The sequence below is a fragment of the Humulus lupulus genome, chromosome X, assembly GCF_963169125.1.
Source record: "Humulus lupulus chromosome X, drHumLupu1.1, whole genome shotgun sequence".
NCBI classification, from domain to species: Eukaryota; Viridiplantae; Streptophyta; class Magnoliopsida; order Rosales; family Cannabaceae; genus Humulus; species Humulus lupulus.
The window spans coordinates 106,691,575-106,702,549 of NC_084802.1; the positions used below are offsets into that span (position 1 = coordinate 106,691,575).

General features: G+C 31.8%; 1 long non-coding RNA gene across 1 annotated transcript; it reads left to right on the top strand.

Annotated features, from left to right (window-relative positions):
• The first annotated feature begins 824 nt into the window (after positions 1-824).
• Positions 825-3,146, top strand: LOC133804422 (uncharacterized). Its single transcript, XR_009878463.1, has 5 exons — positions 825-861; positions 1,008-1,643; positions 1,767-1,878; positions 2,237-2,337; positions 2,799-3,146. It is a non-coding gene; the product is annotated as an uncharacterized LOC133804422 (long non-coding RNA).
• Positions 3,147-10,975: the final 7,829 nt, after the last annotated feature.

Genomic DNA, 10,975 nt, shown 5'->3' on the forward strand with positions numbered 1-10,975 from the left:
ATCTAGCTATACATGATATTTTCTTGAATTTTGTTTGTCTTGTTCATGCAGCTTCTAATTGATGGTAACTTATTATTTTAATAACATAATTGCTGGTGCCTTTTGTGTGTTTATAATATGTTTTTGTTTGCATATTGTAATGTGGTCCTGACAGCTTAAAACAATGGCCATGAGTACTTATCCCCAAAAAAATCAGAGCTCAATCTTGCCGTTCTCCTGACTCCGCTAAAAAATTGCATATTGCATTCAATTTACTTGATAAAAAATTCCTTTAATTCTTTAATTATTGAATACTTTTTCACCCATTACTTCTTCTCTCAGCCTTTCTTCTTCTCCAGAATCAAAATCAACCTCAAACACAAACATAACCCCAATTGTTGACCCCATTCATGTATCCTCTGCTTCTTCACACTCCTCTCCCAAACAGCCCAATTACAGCTTCAATTACGCTTTCGCCAACTCCAGCGGCAGCCCTCTTCTTTGAATTTTCCAATCCACTGAATCCAACATTGAAAGGGTTAGCTAGCTCAAAACTTCAATCACTGTATAAAGTTAAGTTCTTTTGGGGGTTTTGTAGTGAAGGGTCACTACTACATGTGGAAGAAACTAAATGAAATTCTGAGATTTGGGTTTGGAAATTATGAAATTGTTTAAATTTTAGTCAATTGTCATGATAATTAAAGCTTGAATCTTTGGAAATAAAACTAGAAAATAGTATACTCAAATGGGTTATGAACCATGTTGAAAATGAAAAGAATTTCTGACTCTTTTGCTGTTGGGCAAGTGATTTTTGACTTCTGATTTTTGGCACTTTTCGTAGTTGCAGGTTCATTGGCTGGTTCCCTCTTGTGCTTTCTCAATGTAATTTCTCTTCTCTACAAAATTATTGAAATACCATAGCCATTATTCAATTCATTTTAGTTATATTTAAGTATAAGTTATAGTGATGAACATAAGTGTATTTGGTACTATATATAGTACATGAATACTAAGACTAAATATCTTAGGGTTGCATTTATATTGTTGATGCATATAAAGTTTACTGGAGTAGCTATGTTAAAGGGATTCACGCTGGACAAATGGTTCTGCGGCTAGTTGAAGCAATTGGTAACTTTTCAACAGTTCTTTCCTTCTCTCAATGTGTATGCAATTATGTACTAAAACACACACACACAAGCAAATGAACAAGAAAAGAAATAACAGAGAAAAAAATGCAAAGATGTTTGTTTCCTTCTCCATTATCAATTACACAGTTACAACTTCATTCAATACAAGCTTGAGAAACACACTGAGAAGAGTATCCTTTGGAAGCCCTTTCGAGAAAACACCCTCTCAGCCCTGGCTTATCTTCTTTCACTCTTTCTCACTATTACAACTCCCAAGACTTGTTACAACTGATTATTACAGAGCTAAAAAACAATGTAATTGTGCCACTCTATTGATCCAAATGGTTTATTTGAGGACTGATATTTGAACAGAAAACTGTCTCATTCTCTTGCTTTCTGGTCTTATCTTTTTCTCATTACGAGCTTCTTTTGCTAATAATGTAATCCAATGACACATATGTTTATCTTGCTGGGATTGTCATGTTGATCTTTGGCATGGGCTTATACGGATTGTTTATCAGTAATGTGCCTCCTGATGTAGGTTCTGGGATTATAACAATCTTGCCAATATGTCAGAAGTCATGTGTGTTTGTTGCTTCTTATTTCTAAATTCAAATTGCTTGTTTGGGTTTTGCCCTAATTATTAACACACTGTTGCAGGAGAAAAAAGCAAGTGAAAGGCAATCTTAATGCCAAAGTTGGAAAGATAGCTGGCTGTGTTGATGTTAATGCCCAAAAACATATCACTACTCTGAGGGAGGCATAATCCTGGGTAGGGTTAATGGCTTATATTTCTTAAGTTGAGAGGTCAGGCCCATGGGTTGCTGCCATGAAATCTAGGGTTTGATTTCTCGTATGGACTTATATAGCAATTTGTCTGAGTGTAGGCTTTAGCGGAAGGGAAAATATGTGTGTGTGTGTGTGTTTACTCTTTAGTATTCTATATTCTCGAATAATCATTAAAATGTTTATAGAGTGAAAGTGCAAGGGAGTTACGAAGCAATGTAAAGTTTTCTCTGGACTTTTATTTGGAGAAACCAAAAGTTTAGAGGTTGTTGTTTGCTTAAATAGTGTTTTGACTCAACTTGCAAACCAGAGTCTAACTTATGCAATCATGACTTTAAAACCAGTTTGCAAAACATGCATATATGAGATGCTCTCGGATGAGGAGGTCGATTACTGTTCTGTATGCAAAATTGATTTTGGGCTGTCTTCCAGTGGAGAAACTCAGGTCAGTACTTTGTCTCTAGAGGCTGTAAATATAACCATTCCACTATATTTTTTTACCAGTTATTATTTTTTGTTTTTAGTTTCCCTTTATTTGAAAATAAATAGCAACTTAAGCTATGAAACTGTTTTTTTTTAACAGAATATACTTTTTCTCCCTTCTCCTACAAATTTTAGCATAAACAAGCGGGATGAAAGTTAAAGAGCGACAACCCTTATAAATGAAAATGTATTAAAGGCCGATTTTTGTTGTTAGCGTATTGATATATTAAAATTTACTCTTAAAATAGTTGCATTGATTAACATTAATACAATTGTTAGTTTTGTTCTCTTAGTTTTGAAGTAAGCACAACATGTGAACTTGAGATATATGGAAACTAGTGATTTTCTGCTAATTATGGCCATTGCAACTTGCAAAGCTATTGAGTGTTGAAATTTTTGACTTAATTACATGTGTTAATACAGGGTTGCCTACAAAATAATCAGACAACTCTGGAATGGACTCTTTTTCCTTGGATACATATTTGAAACCAAGTATGCCTCTCTTTCCCTCCACATATTAAAAGAGGTTTATTAGTCACTCCATTGGGACTGGGAGGGAGGTATTTATGAGAGAACATATAGTTTTATGGTGTCACACATGTATTAGTAGTTAAAGAACGAAAAAATTTTGTTGATAGAATTTTTTTCCACTCCAAAAACTAAATGACTTATTTTTTTTCTTGCTTGGGAAACCCCATGTATGCTTGTTTCATTTTTCAGTAAAGAATATAGTGAAGTAACTGCTTTATATCATGCTTATTAAGAATTGAATTAGGCTAGAAACTGTTGAAAATATGATTTATAATTTTAGCATCCAATAGGATGTAATAGTGCAATATTTGTTCAATATTGATATTTGAACGACTGTAGGTAGCAATTGAGGTCGTGAAAAGGTAGCCATCATCATAGAGATTTCCTAGCTTTTAGCAAAAAGAATATAACACTCTAGTTAAAAGATGGGACTAGGAAAGTTCGATGAAATTTTCATGCTATATAACCTTTTATAGGATAAGATCTTTGGTAGGCAATTAATTAAATGTATTATTTTGTCTTTTAAACTGTAGCTATTAGTCTCTATTTTACTACTATGGAGAGAATGTCGAGCATCACCTTAGTTTAAAGAACTAAGGCTTTTAAATTGAGACTGACAGGTATGTATTCCTTAGTTTAAAGAACTAATACTAACTACTTAAGCCATGAGGCTATTCGGTTTGATAAGAAAAATACAACTTTTATATAAATCATTTTTGTGACTGAAAACCACATTCATCTTTTTTATGTCTTTTGCAACCATAAGTTTTATATTTATTTTAGTTTTGGTTTGACTTTAATAGTGTTTATTCTATATTGTAGGCTAAAACTCTACTTGATATTTAAGAGAATCAAGACAATTATATAAGAGAATCAAGACAACAAGAAATTCTTCTTCAAGTTGTTGGGTATTATTTTATTTCTTTCTTGTAAGAATTATGTACATTGAGGATTTGATGTGTTATTTACATTGAGAATAATGAATTTTTATTGAGAATTATAATAATTTTTATTGAGAATTATTTAGTCTCATAGGGATTTGATGTATTATTTACATTTCAATTGTATGAGTAAATATTGTATGTATATGAATTTTTATTATGATAAATATAATTTTTTTTATAAGTAATGGTAATAATAATTAATTAAATGAGTAATTTTTTTATTGAAATTTATATCAAACTTCAATTGTTAAAAATATAATTAAAAGTTTTAAAAAATATATATCGAAAAATTATTATTATATATATAAATTTAATGTTATAGCGATACCTATTAACTGTCGGCGTTGCTAGCAACGGCGACACGTATTAACTGTCGGCGTTGCCAGCCACGGCGAAACGTATTAACTGTCGGCGTTGCCAGCAATGACGACACCTATTAACTGTCGGCGTAGCCAGCAACGACGACACTTATTAATTGTCGGTGTAGCTACCCTACGTCGACATAGGCAAATACGACAGTTAGCCGACTGTCGTCATTGCTCAATAGTGACAGTTAAAAACTGTCGGGAAAACCCGTTTTTGTAGTAATGGATGATCGTTTTTCCGTCCATAGGATTACCCCACGCCATACACCCCACGATGATAGAACTCCTCACGTCACCACGCGTGCCATAAAAAAATCCTATTTGCTACCTGGAAGGAAAGTAAGGGGGTGAGCTAAAAGTCCACTAAGGAAGTACAAACAATAAGCAAGTAAGAATACAACAAATACAAACACTAACGTTCATCTAAAACATCATGGCATATCATAACACTTTCGTAACATATCATCATAGCATATCATAACGTAATCGTAACATATCATCATATCACATTCATACAGTATACATGATGAGCATGGCTCGCTAGTTGTCCATGTCACCTAATCATATTCATACAGCATACATGATGAGCATGGCTCGCTAGTTGTCCATGTCACCCTATGAGGTAAACAAGAGTCTCTGGTCCTTGAATAACCTCGGCACGTCCGCCCTAGGAGTTACGTCTTTATATCTATAGTAACTCGTTTGATGTGTCTAACATCCATAAACATATCATATTCAACATATCATCACATTATGACATTCATAATTCATAACAATTCATTCATAAAACAGTCTTACCATTCATAGCATAAAATCATAGAATCTATCTAACTTCCTTACCTCTGGTCCAAGCTAAGAAATTTTCACAATCTTTCAACTAGCCTATATCATAATCAATAAAAATGTATTATTTTTAAAAATAAAAATGTATTATTTTTAATCTCACAAATTAATATTACTTGTGAAATAATATACAAGATATTATTTATGAATAATATTTAATGGCAAATAAAATTATATTGATAATTTTGTAAAATTATTATTTATTGAAAATTAATTTAATCATATTTAATTTTGTGGTATAATTGTATGCTACGTAAAATAATATCATAAAGGCCATCCAAATAGGATTTATAGATATGAAATACCACAGAGCCCAAAGCCCTGTAGTTGGTGCCAACCACAGTCCAAATGGACTCTGGCCCACGCAGAGGCCCAATGAGATTAGGGCTAGGCCTTATTTCTATTGTTATATTAATAAAATATAACATCAAGAAAATCAAAGAAGAGACAACAAATGCAATTAACGTTCTTTGCCAAGAGAGAAAAAATAGAGAACTTGCTTCTCTCTCAATTGTGAGAAGAACACTCTCTCAGATGTTGAGATTCAAAAGTATGTTCTTGTGTATCCTACCAAATTGCATAGACATCTACCTGTCTCCTTCTCTTTGTGCGAGCCATAGTATGGAAGATAGTGTTATTTGATCAACACGTTTTCTACATCTTGAAAATGTATTTGTATTTTCCTTTTATTCAGATTCATGTCGCATGAGAAAGAACACATTCTAGTTATGGTTCCTAGAATGATTCGTTCTTATGCTTTAATAATTGTTATTTTTGCATTGAAATATTATCCCATACTTCCGCTGCACTGTCAATCACATGATCAAAAACCAACAATTGGTACCTAAGCCATGGTTGAGATCATGTGCCATGAATATGATCTGTATTTATTTTGAATGTATGAACACGTAGAGCACATGTTTTATGAGAGTGCTTAAGAGTTGTTCTTATTTCCATTATATTTTTAATATGTTGAATGGATGTGTTGAATATGATTGATCGTTAACTATATGGTTCTTTTTTATTTTGGTTTTGTTCTTTTTTTTTTTTTAATTGGATTCAATGTACACCCATATTATTTTGTTGAAAAATGTTAATTGTAATTCTTTAAATATATTGTTTTAGAATTCTAATTATGAAGTTATTCAATAAAGATTGAATAGAACCAAAATTGTTTTGAAGTTTTTTTTATATGATTATTGTAATCAGAAAAATAAAATATTAATTGATCAACGATATGAACATTGGTTCATGCGTGAAGGCACATTTTATTTGAATCGATCATATGTTGACTTGATCAATGAAAAGCCGTGGGTGCTCTTTAGACCGCAAAATTTGATGCATCAATTATAATTGATCATTGATCATTGATCATTGATCAATTCACATGATCAATCATTTTTTTTTTTTTTGAAAAAATGGTCTTACACGTTTAATGCTAGTGAAATGACCTTTGTTTGGTCATTAATCATGCATGCGCATGTGCACATATTGTACATAAACGAGATTTGTTTGGTTTTATCTTATTTAATTAATTAGATTAGTTATTTAATTTAAAATTTAAATATATATTTTAATATATGATATTAAGATATTTATGAGAATAATTGGGTTGTTTATTGAATAACCAATTTTTTTGTTTAAGAAACAAGAAGATAATATTCTCCTCCTTAAAATGTAGGAAGTTAGTGATGGTTGTTGTCAAATTCAAATTTAAATTGATTAATTATTTTATTAATTAGTTCATTTTTCATTTTAAAAAATTTAAATATATTAATTAAATTATTTTATTGATAATTAAATTGTTATTTGATAATTTCGGGACATGAGACATTTATGTCTTAATTCAAAATTAAGAAAGTGAATTGTTTACTTTTCTAACTTTTATTATTGGGAACATTTGACTGTTAAATTAGCCAAATACATTGTTTATGAAACAAGATTATTAGTTTTCATGTCTTAATGAAAAATATATGATTTATGGAAATCAAATATTGGTTTAAAAAATCACTAATAAGATTAATAATTTATTTTCATTTAGAGAAATAGAAATTTTTGAACACCTTAATTGGAGTCAAAATTTAGTTTATAGAAACTAATTAATTATTAATTAAATATAATTTGAGTAATTATAGTTTCAATAATTGTAATTATAATAACAGTTTGAGAAATTATTTATTATAAATATTTTTCCCCAAAATTTTAGAATAGTTTTGGAAATTATTAGTTATTAATTAATAATTTATGAAATTATTATTTAATAAATGGTAACCAGTTTCTATTAGTTATTAATTAATAATTTATGAAATTATTATTTTAATAACAAATGTTTACAAACTTGTGATAAAATCCTAATTTTGGAAATTAAGTCATCTCATTTAGAACCTAGGGTTAGGGTTTGAGTATACAATTCCCAAGACCCACAACAAAGGATGAAGCCCGTGGAGATTACAAGAAGCTTTGAAGCCCAAGAAATGCCTTGGTGTATTTTTATAATTTCGTTTAACGAAGAGAATCTGGTCAATACCCTAATGTTTAATTATATTGTATGACTGATAACATGTTGATATAATCACTCGACATGCCATATAGAATAGGAATGCCCACTTATTGCATCATGAATGTTAATTTTATAATTAACATGTCTCCTAGGATAGAAAAATTGTATAGTTTTTTTTCATCAATAAATGGATACAAATAATGTGAATCATATTTAAATAGATAAATTGGGTAATGTCACACCAATAGCCTATCTAAATTACCTTAATATATTTTAGGGTTATTAATGGGTTTAAAACCTAAGTAAAACATAGTTTAGAATTAATTAGTAATTGTTAGTGATTATTCTAAATTTGGTAATCTTAGAATTTTAAGAGTTAAAATTTGGATTTACATAAGTGATTTAGATTTAATAGTTAAACTTTTGTAATAATCACTTGGTAATTAAAATATGAGATATTTTAATAGAAAAACTTTTATTTCTAAAATACTCAGCGGGAGAAGGTTATAAGGCACTATAACCTACTATCTCTAATATTAGTTGAAAAATGTTGGTTCTAGTCAGGGCCACGAGACGACTTTGCTTTCGTCCTCCCTATGGAAGGTGTTTCGGCTAGGATTTTACAGGTTGACCTCTTTACGATAGGGTTTTAAGATGTAATCCATGTTTAACCTATCCTATTGACGGCACTCATGACTTAAGTCAAGAAACCTGAAATAGTAGGTTACACTCACAAAAAATATATCTACCCTAGCTAGATATATTTTTTACTAAAATAACAGTCATTGTTTATTATAAAGATATCAGATATTTGTATATAATAACAATTGAGAGCTTCTCATTTTAACTAGTAAGTATTTGACCTATCCTATCTACGACACTTACTTGTATTGGTTATCTCATCGTTGTACTTATATGAATAGGTTTTTGTAAGCATGTATCGTGTTTATTTTTATTTCATTGTACGAATACTATGATTTATGGTGTATGAGTGTATGGTTGTATATATTATTTTTCTTTTGTTTAATTACAGTAATACAATGACTGGAGGAAACTCATATGTGTCCATTCTTACTAATGACAAATTAACTTGTAATATTAAAAGTTGGAAAATTAACAAGAATTTATTGCAAATGATTGAGCACACAACTCATAAACCTAGCATTAACAAAGGCAAGGGCAAAGAAGTTGTCCACTCCAACTACAATGAGAATTGTTCACACTATCATATAGATGGGTATTGTAAGAGGAATTGTAAAAGGAACCTCGAGTAGTTAAAGAACAAAAATGAAAGTAAATCTGATTTGTGTGACATAAAAGCTTGTTTAGTGGAAAATAATTGTTATACCTGGATAGTTGATTCAAGAGCCACTAATCATGTTTGTTCTGATTTGCAAATGCTTAGCTCTTGGAGAGATCTCCAAGAAGGGTAGTTCACACTAAGAGTGGGGACAGGGGCTTTTGTTTCAGCAAGAGCAGTGGGAGAGAAGCAAAAATTTATTTTACTAAAAATAAATTTTTATCTCTAATAGACATCTATTTTATTCTTGATTTTAAAAGGAATTTAATTTATGTTTCAAAATGTTTCGAACAATGCAATTTTATTTCTTCAAATAATAAATTTGTTATTATTTCAAGAAATGATTCACATGTTTGTAACGGAAACCTAGAGGAAGGTCTATATGTGATAAGATCTAAAATGTCTTCACTACTCAATAATGAAATGTTCAAATATAAAAAACCAAGCCAAAACGACAAAAAGTGCCTCAAGACGATACGTATCTTTAGCACTTAAGACTAGTTCATATTAACTTAGATAGGATTCAAAGACCAGTTAAGGACAGGCCTCTAAGTCAGTTAAAGGTCAGAACTCACTGGTTTTCAAATCTTGTTTAGAAGGAAAAATACCCAAAAGACCTTTCTCCTCTAAAGGTGTTAAAGCCAAAGAACCTCTCGAGTTAATTCACTCGGACGTTTGCGGTCTAATGAATGTACATGCTTGAGGTGGTTATAAGTATTATGTCACATTCATTGATGACTACTCAAGATACGGTTACGTATACTTGATGCAATGGAAATTGGAAACTTTTGAAAAGTTCAAAGAATTCCGAGCTGAAGCTAAAAATCAGTAAGGCAAAACCCTTAAAATTCTACGATCAAATCATGGCGGGGAATACCTTAACAAGGAATTTGAAGATTTCTTGATAAAGCATGGAATTGTTTCACAGCTCATTGCACATGGTACTCTGCAACAAAATGGTGTTGCAGAAAGGATGAATAGAACTTTGCTGGACATGATGAGATTGTTAGACTTTTATTAGGGCTTACATTAACATTTTAATTGTTTTATTAAAATATGGGTTGTTAGACAGTTCTTTGTTGTATCAGCCCATATAATTAGTGATCTATAGTTAATGGGCTTAGAATTTGTGTGAAGTATAGTTGAAACAGAAGTGTGGGCATTCTAGTCGACTGAAGCCTTTGATGAAGAGGCCCAGTCCAACTAGGGTTATGTAGCTAAGTCCCTTCCCTAACTCTATAAATACATATTGTCTCGTCACAATTGAGTGATGGTTTTTTGGTTGATCTATTTGACCTACTTTTGATTGAGAGATCTAGGGAGGAAGACTTAGTTGGTTAGTATTGCACTACCAAATCTCAGTTATTGCTATGGAATAATCAAGTATGTGTTCTAACATGTGCTATCAGAGCCAGATTATTGATTATTATTTAGGATCTATATTTTGTTTAACCATTAATTGATAAAGGTTAATTTCTCTATGTTATCCCTCAAAATTCAAGAGATGGCGTGGCAAATGAGAAAGCGGCATGTGGCATCAGAAGTCATTGAAAAATGACAAAGTATTGAAAAAAGACCAATGACCAAAAAAGGATAGGTTCAGGACCTATAAGGAAGTCAACCAGGCCTCAACCCCCTAGGGTTGGTCGGCCTAACCCCAACCCCTAGGGGTGGTCAGCCTAACATGCTCAAGAGCCACATGGGTGGTCGGCCCACCCTATTCTTCATAAGGTGATCGGCCAAAACTCCCAAACATATTTTGTTGGATAAAGCTCACCCTCATTCAAGCTAGAATCAACAGGCCTAGCACCCAGAAGGTCATCAGGCCTAGCACCCAGAGGGTCATCAGGCCTAGCACCCAAGTTCTAAAGGGTCATCGGGCCTAGCACCTAAGTCTCATAGAAAAACCAAGACTTAGAGTTTTCCCGAAGGTTTCAAACGTGCATCGTCAACCATGATCCAGAGAAACAATGAGAAGACCCACGAACTCATAATCATAGGGAGGTGGACACGTATCTCCACTCACAATGATCGTGTACCAAACCACGATCCCCCGTCTTGCTGATCATGTAACAGCCCCTGGTACTATAAATAAAGGACCTAGAGCTTCATTTAAC